Here is a 16,898-nt window from a genome sequence, read left to right as displayed (position 1 = left end):
TGAATGACTTGAACATAAAGAAGGAAACTATAAGAAAATTAGGCGAACACAGAATAGTATACATGTCAGACCTTTGGGAAGGGAAATACTTCAAAACCAAGCAAGAATTAGAAAGAGTTACAAAATGCAAAATAAATAATCTGGATTACATCAAATTAAAAAGTTTTTGTACAAACAAAACCAATGTAACCAAAATCAGAAGGGTAGCAACAAATTGGGAAACAATCTTCATAAAAACCTCTGACAAGGGTTTAATTACTAAAATTTATAAAGAACTAAATCAATTGTACAAAAAATCAAGCCATTCTCCAATTGACAAATGGGCAAGGGACATGAACAGGCAATTCTCAGCCAAAGAAATCAAAACTATTAATAAGCACATGAAAAAGTGCTCTACATCTCTTATAATCAGAGAGATGCAAATCAAAACAACTCTGAGGTATCATCTCACACCTAGCAGATTGGCTAACATGACAGCTATGCAAAGTAATGAATGCTGGAGGGGATGTGGCAAAGTGGGGACATTAATTCATTGCTGGTGGAGTTGTGAATTGATCCAACCATTCTTGAGGGCAATTTGGAACTATTTCCAAAGGGCGATAAAAGACTGTCTGCCCTTTGATCCAGCCATAGCACTGCTGGGCTTGTACCCCAAAGAGATAATGGACAAAAAGACTTGTACAAAAATATTCATAGCTGCGCTCTTTGTGGTGGCCAAAAATTGGAAAATGAGGGGATGCCCCTCAATTGGGGAATGGCTGAACAAATTGTGGTATATGTTGGTGATGGAATACTATTGTGCTAAAAGGAATAATAAAGTGGAGAAGTTCCATGGAGACTGGAACAACCTCCAGGAAGTAATGCAGAGCGAGAGGAGCAGAACCAGGAAAACATTGTACACAGAGACTGATACATTGTGGTACAATCGAAGGTGATGGACTTCTCCATTAGTATCAATGCAATCCCTGAACAATCTGCAGGGATCTAAAAAAAAATACTACCCACAAGCAGAGGATAAACTGTGGGAGTAAAAACACCGCTGAAAAGCAACTGCTTGACTACAGGGTTGGAGGAGATAAGACTGAGGAGAGACTCTAAATGAACACTATAATGCAAACTCCAACAACAGGGAAATGGGTTTGAGTCAAGAACACATGTGATAACCAGTGGAATCATGCGTCGGCTATGGGAGAGGGAAAGGCGGGGGGGGGGGGGGGAGTGGAGGGGAGGAAAAGAAAATGATCTTTGTTTCCAGTGAATAATGTATGAAAACGACCAAATAAAATAATATTAAAATTAAAAAAAAAAGATTTTATCAGTTCCTTCTATGACAGTTGATAGTTTTTTTTGTCATGAATAGGTTGGAATTTTGTCCTGAATCACTGCATGGCTGATAATAGTTGATCATTGTATTTATGCTGTTACTATATACAGAGTTCTCCTGGTTCTGCTCACTTCACCTCACTTCATGTAAGACTTTCCAAGTTTTGTTGTTGTTTTGTGATGGTCTTGTTCATCATTTCTTCTAGTGTAATAGTATTTCATTACAATCATACACCACAATTTGTTTAGCCATTCCCCAAATGATGAACATCCCTTCAGTTTCTAGTTCTCTGTCACTATAAAAAGAACTGCTATAATTTTTTTTTTTGCACAAATAGGTCCTTTCTACCTACCTTTGTTCTCTTTGAGGAAAAGACCTACTAGTAGTATTCAGAGAAATTTCCCCAAGTCTTGTGGTTTTAAGCACAAGCCAAGAAATCTGTGAAAGTCCCAGTTCCTCCCTAATCCCCACCCCCTAATATATTAAACTCTTTACTCCATGAGAGACTCTGACCCTCAGGTTAACTTCCCTGTACAGAATCATCAAGCTATAGACACCAATATTTTTTCACTTTTAAAACATTAGGAATTGTGACACATGCATTTCTTTAATTTATATTTAATTTGGTAAATAGTAAAACTATTAATAATACAGTGTTACTCCTTGCTCAGTAATCATCAGTCCCTCCCTAATGCCATTAGAAGAAAATGCAAAACTTTAGACTAGCTCTTAAAGACCTCTGAAATCTGGCTTCCAGTTACATTTACACATTTACTAATCTTAGCTTTTATTACTTCCTCTCACACATTCTATTTTCCAGTCAAAGTGAGCTACCATTTCTTTGTCAAGATCATCATTTCATCTTTCAACTCTGTGGACTGGCAAAAGCCAGTCCATCTTTCTCAGGGTTCTACCCTTCTCAATTCACTCTCTCCAAATTTTGATCTTCCTGCAAGACTGAGTTCAGATGCCATCTCCTTTTGAAGTCTTCTCCTCAATTACTCTGGCTCCCTGTCTTGTCTTTATGTATGTAACATTTTTTAAAGCCTTATGTTTCATTTCCCCTTTCTTGTAACTCCTGGATTCAATATATTCTTGTTGACAACCTCCATTCTACAGCAAACTCCTTTCTCTTAGATCTAGATGCTATTAAAAAATCACTTAGACCTCATATTATAGTAAAGAACAAGAGAAATGTATTTAAAGTATAGTATTGTGATATTAAGGAAATATATCGATGGCAAACATTCTGAGCAACTATAGTTGCAAGTAAATACCTCTTCTCTCATTCCCCAAAGACACAGTGCTTGGCACAAAGTAAGTGCTTTATAATCTTTGCTCACTATCAAAAGGTTGAAAGTCCAACTCAATCTTGAACCTATAGGGTAGTCTTAGCCTTGAGATCAGTCTAGAGAAGCTGGAAATTTTGAGATAAAAAAATTACCCATCCCTATAGGAACTTCAAATCCTCAGGATATGGGAAGTCATTGCTGCTGGATATAGGAATGTTGTTTCCATGTAAAAGGTCAGATTTCCATAAAGATCTGAAAGAGCATAGACTGCAATGAGTTTGCAAGTCAGGTATCAGCAGGAGTGATAAATCTCATGTCACCAGGAGGAAAGGAGAATCCTCAAAGCCTCCAAAATATCCAAAAAAATATAGCATTTTCCTTTCCTTTGTTTTATCCTTTCCTCTTCTTTCCAGTGATGCTCTTTTCCTAAAATTCTTATGATTGCATATTAATCCATCTAGAGCCCATGTATTTCAGTCATTAAGCATCCTAAAAAGGAAGGGCAAATAGAATTTTCTATTACTCATTTTTAGGTGAAAATGCTGCTTCCCCTGCCCAGTGTAAAATATAAGCTCCTTGAAGTTAGAGACTTCTGCTATTCATTTATTTTGTTGTTGTCATTTTGTGCAGAGCACAATGGTTTTGTAAACAACAGACACCTGATAAATGTTTATTGAATTAAATATCATGGAATTAAATTTCAGTTACAGATGATTATAGAAAAGATTCTCAACTATTTAAAAATCATTTCTATGGTAGATGAGCTGATAAAAATTGCTATGTCTGCTATTACTCCTGAGGATTGGAAGATTTCCATCTCTCAAAACTGCTACCTGAAATGAGCAGATGGTTATATAAATATAATCCTTTCTAAGTTAAATTAAGTCGATAAGCACAAATATCAAGTACTTAAGCATATTATCTCCAGTCTGGTCCCTCAGGTTCCACAATTTACACAGAACTCAGGGAAGGGGGATAGATTAATAGGATTTTATATGTGGAGCTGGAAGGGACCTGGGAGGCCTCCCCACTTATATTACTGATGAAAAACCTAAGACAGAGAAATTATGACTTGTCTAAGGTCATACACATAATGAATGCCAGGGGTGGATTTGAACTCAAGTCCTCTGACAGATTCAGATTCAGCCTTCTTTCCACAGGAACATTTTACTGCTTCTATTACCCATAATCACACTGTAAGAAAAAGAGGATTCAAACCAGGTCCTCTGACTCCAAATATAGCTGTAGTTTGTAGTTACTGTACATGGAAACCTCATTTTATTGTAATTAGCTTTATTGTACTTCATAGATATTGTGTATTTCTTTTTACAAATCAAAGGTTTGTGACAACTCTGCACTGAGCAAGTCAATTGGCACCATTTTTCCAACACCATGTGTTCCCATCATGTCTCTGTCACATTTTGGTAATTTTTGCAATATTTCAGGATTTTTCATTATTATATCTATTATTGTGATCTATGATCAGTGGTCTTTGATGTTACTTTGTAATTGTTTGGGTCACTACAAACCATGTCCATATAAAAAAGTGAACTTAACAAATGTGTGTTTTGATTGCTCCATCAACCATCCTTGCTCCATCTTTCCCTCTCCTCTGGTCTTCGTTTCCAGAGATACACAATATTGAAATCAGGCCAATTAATAATGCTACAATGGCCTCTAAATGTTCTAGTAAAAGGAAGAGTCTACTAATGTGACAAATGTCATTGTTGTCTTATTTTAAGAAATTGTCAAAACTACTCCAGCTTTCAACAACTACCAACCGGATCAGTCAGTTGCCATCGACATTGAGGCAAGACTTTCTACCAACAAAAAAAGGTTACAACTCACTAAAGGCTCAGATGATGGTTAGCATTTCTTAGCAATAAAGTATTTTTAATTACGACATGTTTTATATGCATTGGAAAACCAAAAACTTTGACTAGCCTTATTGCAATATTCACTTTTTTATGGTGGTCTGGGACCAAACCCACATTTTCTTGAGCTATTTCCTAGAGCATTTACAACAGATTTATTTAAAGCATTAGAATTGATGAGGCCAGAAACCTCAGAGATTATCAGTAATACCAAGTTGCCTTTCCTTTTTGCCCTACAAATACTATTTTTTTCCTTTGCTAAAATCTGGTTATAAGGACTTCAGGTGAACATTCTAGAAGCAGTGATTTATTACATAGATTTCATATGAATCTATTTTCTCTTTCAATATCAAATATAATTTCCCCCCATTCTAGTAGTTCTTCCTTAAATCATGAAGTTGAGATCCAAGCACTCTGGGAAATTATTCAAGATATTTTCTTGATAAAAAGTAGAAAAGAACAGATTTTTAGAACAGGAATAGAACTCTTAGAAAGTTCTAAATTATTAAGGATATTTGATATGTCAAATAAGCCTAGCCAAAACAAAAAGGTCATTATATTTACACAATATTTTTGTTATTGTTTGTTTGATGAGTACCAGAAATCTTTGAAAACAATAACATTGGTGTCTGGCTTCATATAAATATGGCTTTAGTATTTCTTTGTCTGAGAGTCTGCTGGCAAGCTTTGGAGACTGACACAAAAACACCATACCACACAAACAGCCTTTGTTGTAAAGGGAAAGAGCAATAATTTATATTCTTGGTATTTTAGCTTTCATGGTGATATCTGGAGCTATTTCTCAACCTCTACTGGTTCACCATGAATTTTCCATGTCAAATTCTGCCATTTTTTATTCTTAAATATTATCCTTACATCAACCAAATGTAGACACAATAATTTCTTAAAAATTCTTTTTTTCTAGACATTGCTGAGCCTATTAGAAAAGGCAAAGGCTTTGAAAAAGATGCTCTCTACTCCTTTGTAATCCTTAGCAAGCTTGCCTGTACTCCTGATTTATTGGGAGCTAGAATTCAAGATTTTTTAGTCTTTGGAAAAGAGAGCATCTTACAAAGTTTAACCCTGCAAAATGAAAATGCAATTTTATTCAAAAGAAAAAGGTATTTACTTGGAAGCACTTGGTCTATCAAGAGAATGAATAGCCTGATACTTGCTAATAGATTAATATCTAAAGCAAAATCTATCAAAATGACTCCTATATAATCAAAGTATTATCCCTAATACTAATCCTAAAAATACAATATATACACCCTACTTCTTTTTTATTCATTTTAAGTCATAGTTTTTACATTTTATTTTCCAAATTCTCTCCTTCCTTCCAGCCCTTCCCCTCACTCATTGAGAAGGCAAGCAGGATTATATCAATTATACATGCATACACAGATATTCCTGAAAGGAAGATGGCAATGGTTTAACTTTCATGGGCCTTATTGAGCCTACTTTGACATGAAGACACTCACATTTCCCAATACCTAGTTGGGAGGGTGGGAGGAAAAGAGAGAAAGGGGGGGGGGAGCAAAAAGGAAAGAAAAAGATTGCTGGTCTTTTATCCATCATTTCCAATGGAGAAATTAAGATCTTATGTTTCCTACTCCAAGATCCAGAAAAGAAAGAGCAAAGTTTCAGCAGGGTCAAGAGGCTTTTCCTCTCTCATGACCATCTAGAAGGTAAGAAAAAAGTAATGATATCAGAAGACCTTTCTGAAGTCCTGGGTTAATTCTTCTAGTCAAATCATGTCATGTGGTCCTATTAGTGTATCTTTTGACTAGGAGACAAGATTGCTCTTCAGGTCCTCCTCCTTCACCCAAGAAGGTAAAGCAGGATTTCTTTTTCATTCTTAGCTCTTCCAATTAAGAAATTAGTTTTGAATCAAGAAGTTCCAATCCTATACATAATAGAAAGCCACCTTCTCAATTCAATACATGACATTATTATTATGACAATACATAAGAACTTTCTTATTTTTTATAAACACAATTCCTCCCCACCTTAATGAGTCCATTATGTAACTTCTTCTATTCAAACTGAAAAATGCAAACAGTGGGACCAATATTTGCTCCCCCCCCTCTTTCTCCCCTTCTTAATATATAACAGGAGGAGTAGCAATGACCTCCCAATGGAAGGTTTTCTTAGTCCATTTTCCTAGTGAGATGTTCTTTATGCTGGTTTTAATGTCTTGGGCATTATCAGTTTTCATAAATAATATCACTTGATTATCTATCCTGCCATAGCATGTGGGATCTGTCAGTTGACCCTATAGGCTATTGATTGACATTTCACTGGTATTCTCCCTCAGTACATGGTTCCATCAGTTGATGGACAAAATTCTCCCACATAAGTAGGAAACAATTCATAATTTCCTTCTTAACTCTCAAGTTCCTTCTGTTTTTCTTTCCCAGATTTAGATTCACTGAATCAAATACTCAGAAACTGAGTATCTATTATGTGTCCAAAACCATATGGGACACTGAAGATAATTAATACAAAGAATTTACTCTTACCATCACATTGGAAAGTTGATATGTAAATGAGCAAGAACTTAAATAAAAGAGGAAAAGTTAAAGAAATTCGAATGCATTTAATTATATTCTAAAATATTCCAGTTATTTGTTTCATCCATCTGCTAGACTAGATTATATACACCTTGTGGGTAAAAACTGCATTGTTTTTTATCTTTGTGTAATAAGTACTAAGAAACTTGTTCTCCCTTTCTTCTTCCCTCTTCCATTACTGAGGACAAGTAATTGGGGAAAATAAAATGTTTTTCATTTACATTTAATGATAAGTAACCAGTTGAAATTGAAGAAAGAAAGGATTTTTGCATTAGTCAATGGCAGCCAGAGAAAAAGAGAGATCATGGAAGAGTTGGCTCTCTTTTTGGATGGGGTAGTTGGCATAGGAAGATGGGATACTGTAATAGAGACATGGGGAGAGAGAGAACTTATGAGCCAAGATGGGGGAACCGGGGCTGAAGATCATCTGTCAATCAAGAACCAGATTTCCAAATGGAATGTTCCCAGGAGTTGGCAGTTTGAGCTGACAGGGGGAGGGGGCTTTGTCTCTGACTTGGAGTCACTCTCTCTCTCTCTCTCTCTCTCTCTCTCTCTCTCTCTCTGGAGGTTGAGGAAGCTGGATGAAAGACCTTGGTGGGCTGACTTGGTTTTTGAGGTTCTCTGGTTTTGGACAGTTGAAGTTGACAAGAAGGAGAAACTTTGAGTTGGTGGTCTATTTGAGAGTTGAGCTAGCCAGGAGAAGCTGAGAGACTTTGAACTTTGTTTTTCTCTGGGGTTGAAGCTGAGAAAGGAGACAAGTTAGGCTGATTTTGTGGAGAAGAAGAAAGAAGATTTGAACTGCTGTTGTCCTCCATCTCCCTAACTGTCTAAGTCACACTTGTGACTTCCCAAGCCCTCAATTTTACCTCATTTAGATTAGGGAAATCCTCATCTCTCTTACCTCAGTTTCCCATCCTGTTATTCTAATAACCCCCCTGACTTGAAAAGGAAAAGGAAAGAGTATCATTATAGTTCACTCAGGGTGGGGAGGGAAGAATTGGGAGGAGAGGGTGGCAGGAAGAAGAGGGTTGGAAAAGGGAGGGAGTGAAAGGGAGGAGGAGATTAGAAAGATGTACTGATCCATCAGCCATCAGTAGGGATCAGCAGGCAAACCTCAGAGTAAATCCCAGAGCAGTCCTCTGTGTACCAGCATCCCTGTGTGGCAGCATCTCTGTGTGGCAGCATCCCTCAGAATTTCTCATTCCTACCTCCATTACAAATAAGCAGCCTCAGGTTCCTATAGGCAGCCCTCTCTAGACACAGCCAGTCAGAGAACAGCAGTCATTGCAAGAAGAAACAGTTCCCCTCAGTTTACCTTCTCTATTTCAAGAAGAAACAGTTCCCCTCAGTTTACCTTTACCTCTCCATTTCAATCAGTAATAGTTTCCCCTCCATTTACTATTCTATTTCAATACTCTGCCTGAGAAACTGGTAACCTCGATGATGGATTTAGAGACACCATGAAGTAACTCTAGAAGCTGAAATATCAGGGTAGAGAAAGAGAGTAAGACATACAGGGGCAGACAGAAATAGAAAAAGATACCGAAAGAGACAGAGATAGAGAGACAGAGAAAGACAAGAGAAAGAGAATTTTTTTTAATTGTACCCCACTCAGTCACTTCAATTTTGAGGAGTTAGAGGGGAGGAAGCCTCATGTTTGTTATTCTAAATATCCTGGAGGCTTTATTTACATACATGTTAGGAGTCATGACTATTCTGAATTTTTATCTACTTTTATTAAGCTTATTATTATAAATAACATAATATTATAAGAAAGTAATATTATAACTTACATGATTGCAAGTGAGAAATGAGAGTCAATATGCTGGAAGGTCCCTATATATATATTCCCCCAAATTTACTAGATAAGGGCTGAGAACCAAGATGGTAAGAAAATCCCACAGTGTATACAGGTCATTAGAGTCATGATTCTTTGACACTAGGGTTTTATTTGTATCCCAGGTACCCAAGTCAGTGCCTTGGTTTTGTGTGTGTGTGTGTGTGTGTGTGTATTTGTTTATTTTTTTTGGTCCAGAACTATGAATTGATTAGTGTGATGAATTCTTGGTGTGAAAAATGCTTCCTGTAGTACAAAACTGAAATTTGTCTGGGGCATAGTTAAAATTCGTTGTTAATATTTTAAATACTTATTGAATTTAAATCAATACAAAATTATAAGATGCTACCACACAATATATATGATTTATTGCTAACTAGCCCACATGGACTAGAATCATTCTGAGTTCAGAGAAGAGCTCCATTGGCTTGGGGTACATTTTCATATTCTGCATAATACATTTTCAGTGTTGTAACAGAGGATGGTCCATTCCTCCCATTTTCTATGAATATTCTCAGCAATCTTAAAAGCTTAACAATATTCTTGAGAACCTTGTGTATGTATTTTCATGGTGTACAAGAACAGATATGCATATTTTCCCAAGGATTTGTGTACTGAGTGGTACAGAAGACCTCGTAGTGGATTCAAAACCCATTTCTGACACCTACACTGGTTAGATGACCCCAGGAAGAAAGGGGGGAAGAAAATAGCATTTATTACGCACTTATGATGTGCCAGGCACTGTACTAAATGCTTTATAAATATTATCTTACTTGGTCCTCAAAAATTCTGGGAGATGGATGCTATTGTTATTTCCATTTTACAATTAAAGAAATTGAGGCAGACAGTGGCTAAATGGTCTTCCCAGGGACATACCACTAGTGAGATCAGATTTGAATTCAGGTCTTCTTGATCAGATACAGTCCTTGATTTGCTGTCCCATTTAGCTTCCTCATTCATATAATGTCACACCACCCCAGAAAACACCCTAAGACAGGTCCTAATCTTAAGCTTAAGCAGGATGATTTCAGAAAAAGCTAGAAAGATCTACATGAATTGATTCAGCGTGAAATAAGTTGAACTGGGAGAACACTGTGCACAGTAACAATATTATTATATGATGATCAACTGTGAAAGACCTAGATACTCTCAATACAATGATCTGGGTCAGTTCTGGAGGACTTTTGACAAAGAATGCTATCCATCTCCAAAGAAAGAACTGCTGTACTCAGATGTAGATCAAAGCATCCTATTCTTCACATTAGTTTACTTATGGTTTTATTTTGGGATTTTGGTTTTATGAGTCTTCTCTTACAACAATGACCAATATGGAAGTATATTTTGCATGATTTTCATGATAATATATGTATGACCCAGATCAAATGGCTTACCATCTCTGAGGAGGTTGGGGAGGAAGGGAGGGAAACAATTTGGATCTTATAATTTTGGAAAACATGCTAAAAATTGTTATTACATGTAATTGAGAAAATGAAATATTTTTGAATTTTAAATAACCTCTTATCTTCTGTCTTAGAATTAATACTAAATATTGGTTTTAAATAGTAAGAGCAATAAGGGATAGGCAACTGTGGTTAAGTGACTTGCCCAGAGTCACACAGCTAGGAAGTATCTGAGGTCATATTTGAACACAGGACCTCCCATTTCTAGGCCTGGCACTATCTATTGAACTGCCTAGCAGCAGCCCCCAAGACAAGATTTCTTAGTTTATTTTTTGCCAGGGACCCCTTTGACATTCTCATGAAGCCAGTGGATTCTGTCCCATAAAAAGATTGGTTTATTCATATTCAAATTCATAATTGATGAAAGTGCTTTATTTCATTGAGAAATTAGAGTGGGAGAGGAAACCCAATGTAATTTTTTTTTACATTTCACATTTTTTCCCCACATATATATCCCTGAAATCTATCTATGGACCCTTTGGACAACCTTGGAGCCCAGGTTTTTAAAAAAGGCAATAGTCCCTAAGATTACAAATTGTAGAAAAGTTCTGATCTTCATTTTAGAGGATCCTTCCTAGTTTATAGGATTACAGATCTAAAATTTGAAGGATACTAGAGACCATCAACTAAAATTTCCATGTGATAGAAGTCATCTTTTCCAACCCTTTCATTTTACAGATGATGAAAGTGAAGTTTGCAGATATGATTCATCCAAGATCATGTACCAAGTGAGCACCAGGATAGGATTTGAACCCAGACACCCTTACTCCAACATCAAATATCAGGTTCACCCAAAGCAAATAAGTAAAAAATTACAAACTGGGTATGACAACATGAGGTGGTAAGAAAAGCACTAGTCTGGAGGTCAACAAACCTGCCTACAATCGTTAAATAAACAAATCCTTTCTTGTGTCAGTTTCCTCATCTGTAAAAGGAGAGATTGTCCTTAGATCACCTGTACTCAAGCTCTAGCATTCCATGATGGGCAAGTCTCTCTAGATGTTGGAAATCCATCTGCATTTTATGTATACCTTTCTCTTGATATCCAAATCATATCCATTTGATGACCATGTGTTTTGCCTGAATCCAAACCTTTTGGGGCCATTGCTTTCTAAAAGTAGATTTACCTTTCATTGCCATTTGTTAAATCTCCATCCACTAAAAACCATGGCTTGCAAGAGCTTGCAGTGCATTAAGCCCGATTATAAATGCTGTGGAAAAGGAAAGGGATAGGGTCATGGGGAGGGGGGGGGAAGCTATCTAGGAGGGAGGAGAGTTGGGGAGTAGGGGAAGGGCAACTGTGAGGATAAGCACATTGCCTAGTGCTGCTAGTGGTCCAATCTGCCTCCTACAGGATGCCCATTCTGGGATAGATCCTCTGCTTTATGACTTTGCTTTTTTCTTGTCTATCACCTTCTTCTCCTAATTTGGACTCTACTGAGCTAGGGCTTTTTCAGACTCTACCTCTGACTTTCTGAGTGAGAAAAGGGGCTCTCTAGGTGAGGAAATGCTTTGTCTGGAGTAGAGAACATGGGAACTAAAAAGGGGAAAGGAGGAAAGCTCGCAGGCTCCTTAAGGAGGATGAGTGGTTCCTTCAAGCACACTTCACTCAGGAGTTCAGCATCTGGATCCCAAAAGGTGAGTGGGCCTTGTTCCTTGATGGCTGGGGATGGAATGGGGAAAGGAGCAAAAAGGAGATCAGGACTCCTTTCCTGCTCCCTCTTTCTTACCACTTATTTATTTACATATTCATCCATTCGTTCATTAATTTATTTTTTTTCAGCACTTGTGATATTTTTAAAAGAATTTTTAGCCAAATTGAGCTCCTTCAATCTTTTCCATTCACCATCTACAGCTAAAATCAGCTCTGGGGTGTTAGTCATTTTAATCATGTACTCTAGTGGAGATGGTTTCACATATAGTATGGCTGCAAATGTTTCTGACTATTTGAGTATGTAAATTGTATGCCCTTTGTATTGGGATGCTGAATTCCTATTGTTTTATCTTCTGTATAGCTCATTTGATGCTTACATGTGCTGTCATGAGATAGTTCTAGAATTGTTTTGAACTGGAGTTTAAATCTTGCATTTTTAATTAACTTTTTAGCTGTTTTACTTCCCCAACTAGACTATAAGGTCTTTGGAGGGAGGATGTGCATTATTTGTTTTCATATATCCTAGTGCACTTAATCATGGTGCCCTGCCTATAGTGGATATTCAATTAAAAGTCATTGATGCTTTGTTGTTTTGTTTTTAATTCTCATTAGCTATCATTTAGAAGTGTTCATATTCAGAATACCATTTTGAACACCCAACATCTCTTCACATATGGAATCTCTGGTCTTATTCAGAGAAAGAGAGGTAGCATTTAAGAAATCACCAGAGCAACAGAAACTAGGTGAAGAGAAGAGGAACCAGGAAGATAAAGAAGAGAAGAGGGACTAGAAAAGACATGACTGACATCTTGAAAGGTTGACAACAATTTTTAGGAACACAATTCAGATATGTGCTGCTCTCTCAACCCAACCAATGCTGTTTTCTCTTAAAACAGCCTTGATATTTCTTTATTCAAATTGATTTTTTCTCTTTCTTTGCACTTGCTTTTGGGAAACCAGGAGTAGGCAATGGAAGGCCCTGAGTTTCTTCATCTGGCCACTCTGCCTATTTGATAATCTCCTGGCTTCCGGTAAATTTATTTTGTGTAGACCAGTGAAACAGTCTAGAAATCCTTACACCCAAGTTCATGTCCTGACTTAATTAGCTATGTGGTCGTAAGCAGGTTACTTATTCTCTGTGACAGTTACCTTATTTTTGTATATATGTATATTGATACTTAGTATTATAAGGTCTAGCTAAGACAATGTATAAGAAACTACTTCTAAAAGAAAAACCCAGCACTATCCAACTGCCAGGGTGATTGATTTTGTAAAAACTAGATTATATGTGAGTTGGTTTCACTGCTTCAAACTCTCTAGACCTGAGTTTCCTCATCTCATTGAAGACTAGCTGATATCCAAGGTTCTTTCCATCCCTAGAACTCTATGTCTATGAACCTAGTAATTAACATACCTTTTAGGTGGTAAAAAGATAAAAGTTGTGCAATATCAGGGAAGTCAAAACTTCTCTTAACTCAGTTTTCTTGGGTATAAAAAAAGGTTGAAGTAGGTCCCCTGAGTTCCCTTCTAGCTCTAAATCTATGCTGTGATTCTTTTCTTTTTTTAAAACTCTTACCTTCTGTCTAAAAACTGATACTAAATATTAGCTCCAAGTCAAGAGCAGAAAGAGCTAAGCAATTGGGGTTAAGTGACTTGCCCAGGGTCACATAGCTAAGAAGTATATGAGATCACATTTGAATCCAGAACCTCCTGTCTCCAGTCTTTGTTCTCTATCCACTGAGCCACCTAGCTGTCCTTTTTTCTTTTATCTTTTTAAAAGGAATTTAGAAGACATGGACTAATAATATTTTAGGAATAACAAGAAATCTGATCAAGGGAAGAGTATATTAATAGGAGACTATATACTTTAAATCACTTACCCTCTTAAGCCTTCACAAAAGACCTCCTTTGATGCCACATCATGGCTTGTGCATTCTCAAAAGCTCTACTGTTGATGTATAAGCTCTGACAGTTGAAAAGATTTCCAGGAGAAGTCGAGGATGTCTATCCTCTGAGAATCATCATTGTTAACTTTGGGGAGTCTCATCCCTTGAGAGCTGGCCACAGATTGATATTTCTGACATAGAAACTACTGAAACTTTTCTACAAGGTCAGGGTTGTGATTTGCTTCAGTGAAGGAAAGATTTCACACTGATGAAATAATGAATTCTTGTAATACAAACATATAAGTATATTTTTTAAAACACTTACCTTCTGTCTTGGAGTCAATACTGTGTATTGGTTCCAAGGCAGAAGAATGGTAAAGGCTAGGCAATGGGGGTTAAGTGACTTGCCCAGGGTCACACAGCTGGGAAGTGTCTGAGGCCACATTTGGACCTAGGACCTTGCATCTCTAGGCCTGGCTCTCAATCCACTGAGCTACCCAGCTGTCCCCCCCCCCCCATATAAGTATTCTTATAAAGGAATAAGAAATACCTCCTTATGACATTGTGTCAGATTAATGTAGTTTATTATTGCAGTGGGAATGAATGCAAGATTTAGAAATCAGAAGCTCTGGGTTTAAATTTGGCTTTTCCACATACTCCTTTGTGTGATTTTGGCTAAATTACTTAACCTCTCTCAGTTTAATAAGCCTCAGTTTATTCAATTAAAAAATGATGGGTTTGGATTAAATAGGTTCAAGGGTCCCTTTCAATTCTAAATTATCATGTTCCTATAATAGCCAATTGTTATAAAAGCTGGATATATTCACAGTAACTTGTACATGGTAGGCAAAGTGAAGCTATGTTACTGGTTCTAACAAGAATGATTACATTTTTCATTAAGATTTGTTTAGAAACAGTAATTAACCTAAGAAGTGACATTATGAAGGGAGCGGGAAGAAGAGGAAAGAAATAGCCAATGCCTTCAAATATGCCATTTTCTAAGGAAATAGAGAGAAGCTTAGGAAATTCAGGGGGGAGGTCACATCTGCAGGTCATGTGGTATTTCCATTCCATTTTCACACACAGGCTGAGTTTTCAGAGAGCCCTCCACAGACACTAGTAACTCATTTGCCAATTCAAAGCACTCACTGTTTGGGTTGGCCATAAGCCAGGACCCATTGCCCAATGTTTGTTGAAACTCACCAGCTGCCCCCTCTTGGAAAGCAAACAAATATGTTGACTCAAATATTGAGGGATAAATTTCTTATGACATTGTAAGTTGTTTTAAGCAGATTTAACCTACTTTCCAGTCCAATGGATACTTTGTTCACCAATAACCTTTTCCAGACTCTTAGATCAAGATGACCAGCATAGGATTCTCATCTCACAAATACAACAAAATGTCCTTTAGGGAGATTTTATGGAATCACTGCAGACATCTAGTCTGATTCTCTGACTACAGACTGGATGCCAGGTTGTCATATCCCTAGGGAGAAATCCTCAGGAAATTTAAGAAAAGAAAATTTAATTGTTTAAATAATATATTTTCACCTGTTTTAACCATTTTATTCATTCATCCAATGAACATTTATTAAGCATCTATATTCAAGGTCCTTAAATAACCTATAAACCTGGCTCCAGTCTATTTTTCCAGACCCTTTGGACTTTACTTTCCCTCTCAAACTAGGAAATCCAGCCAAACTGGCCTTTGCTCTGTTCATCATTCATGACACTCCCTTCTTTGCTTTGGCAATTCCACGTGTCTGGAATACACTACCCTTTTAGACACAAGACACAGCTAAAGCAACATTTTCTGCATGAAGCTTTTCTAGATTCTCCCGATCTCTAGTCCACTCCCTCTCAAACGACCATGTATTTAGTTACTTTGTGTACATTTCTATTTATTAACATTATATTTATGCTGTATATATTTTTCTATCTATTTAACTCCCTCATTAGAATAAAAGCTCTTTGTAAATAAGGACCGTTTCATTCTTTCTACTTGTATCTACAGTACCTATAACAGTTCCTGGAACATAGTAGGTACTTGAAAAATACTTGTTGACTGATTGAAAATGCTGTGATAGGTTGGGAAAAGATATTGAAATAAGATGGTATCAACCTTCAAGAAGCTTATGGGGAGAGAAGGCATTTACAGATAAGTACAAAGTAAAAAAATGTTTTGAGAAGGTTAAGATCCAAATACAAACAAAAGCAAATATGATGAGAGATGAATAAAATATTGTCTAATATGGACTCAGTTTGAGAAAGCTCACTTAGCAGATCAAACCTTGTCTAACAGAAACTTTTTATTGTTTTTTTTTGGGGGGGGAATACATGAATTCATACAGAAGCTGCATTAAGTTTTCTATTCAAGAAGTATATGATTTTTTAAAATTGCCTAGTCACATGTTATTGACTGAGGAGTAACTAATGAGCTGCTAATATCATGCACTGGTATTCTTGCGATGTCAAGAAAATTCATGAAAGTCCTATGGCAAAATGGGTAAAAACATTTATGCAAGGACATGGACTAGAGGCACAAAGGATGAACAAGTGTGGCTGGGTGACCATCTGTATCTGTAGAGGAAATTGATGGGGTGAGGTCATAGTATTGAATTTAATGTAGTAGAGTAATTGGAAATCACATCAACCTTACACTGAGCAATTATTTACTTGAACAATGTAAATTGATTATACTAAGATCCTTTCTACCACCACCACCACCACTCCAATCCAGTAGGTGTTTGATTTCACTGCTGTCTATTAATTCCATAGTGGATAACAATTCTTTTCTGGGACTTTCCTCATCTTAGTGCAAAAGAAGGAAGTGGGCCATTTTCTGAATTCATTCTGTCAGTAATACCAGGTAAGTGAAACTGGGCCGCTCTTTTGGAAAACAGCCAGGTAACTTTCCTACGATTTGTATTGGGGCCATAAGGGTTACAAATAGAACCAGCATGTGTCTAAGCCATACTGAATAAGCTCTGACCTATCC

The sequence above is a fragment of the Monodelphis domestica genome, chromosome 1 (genome assembly GCF_027887165.1).
Source record: "Monodelphis domestica isolate mMonDom1 chromosome 1, mMonDom1.pri, whole genome shotgun sequence".
NCBI classification, from domain to species: Eukaryota; Metazoa; Chordata; class Mammalia; order Didelphimorphia; family Didelphidae; genus Monodelphis; species Monodelphis domestica.
Note: the sequence above shows the minus strand (reverse complement) of the source record.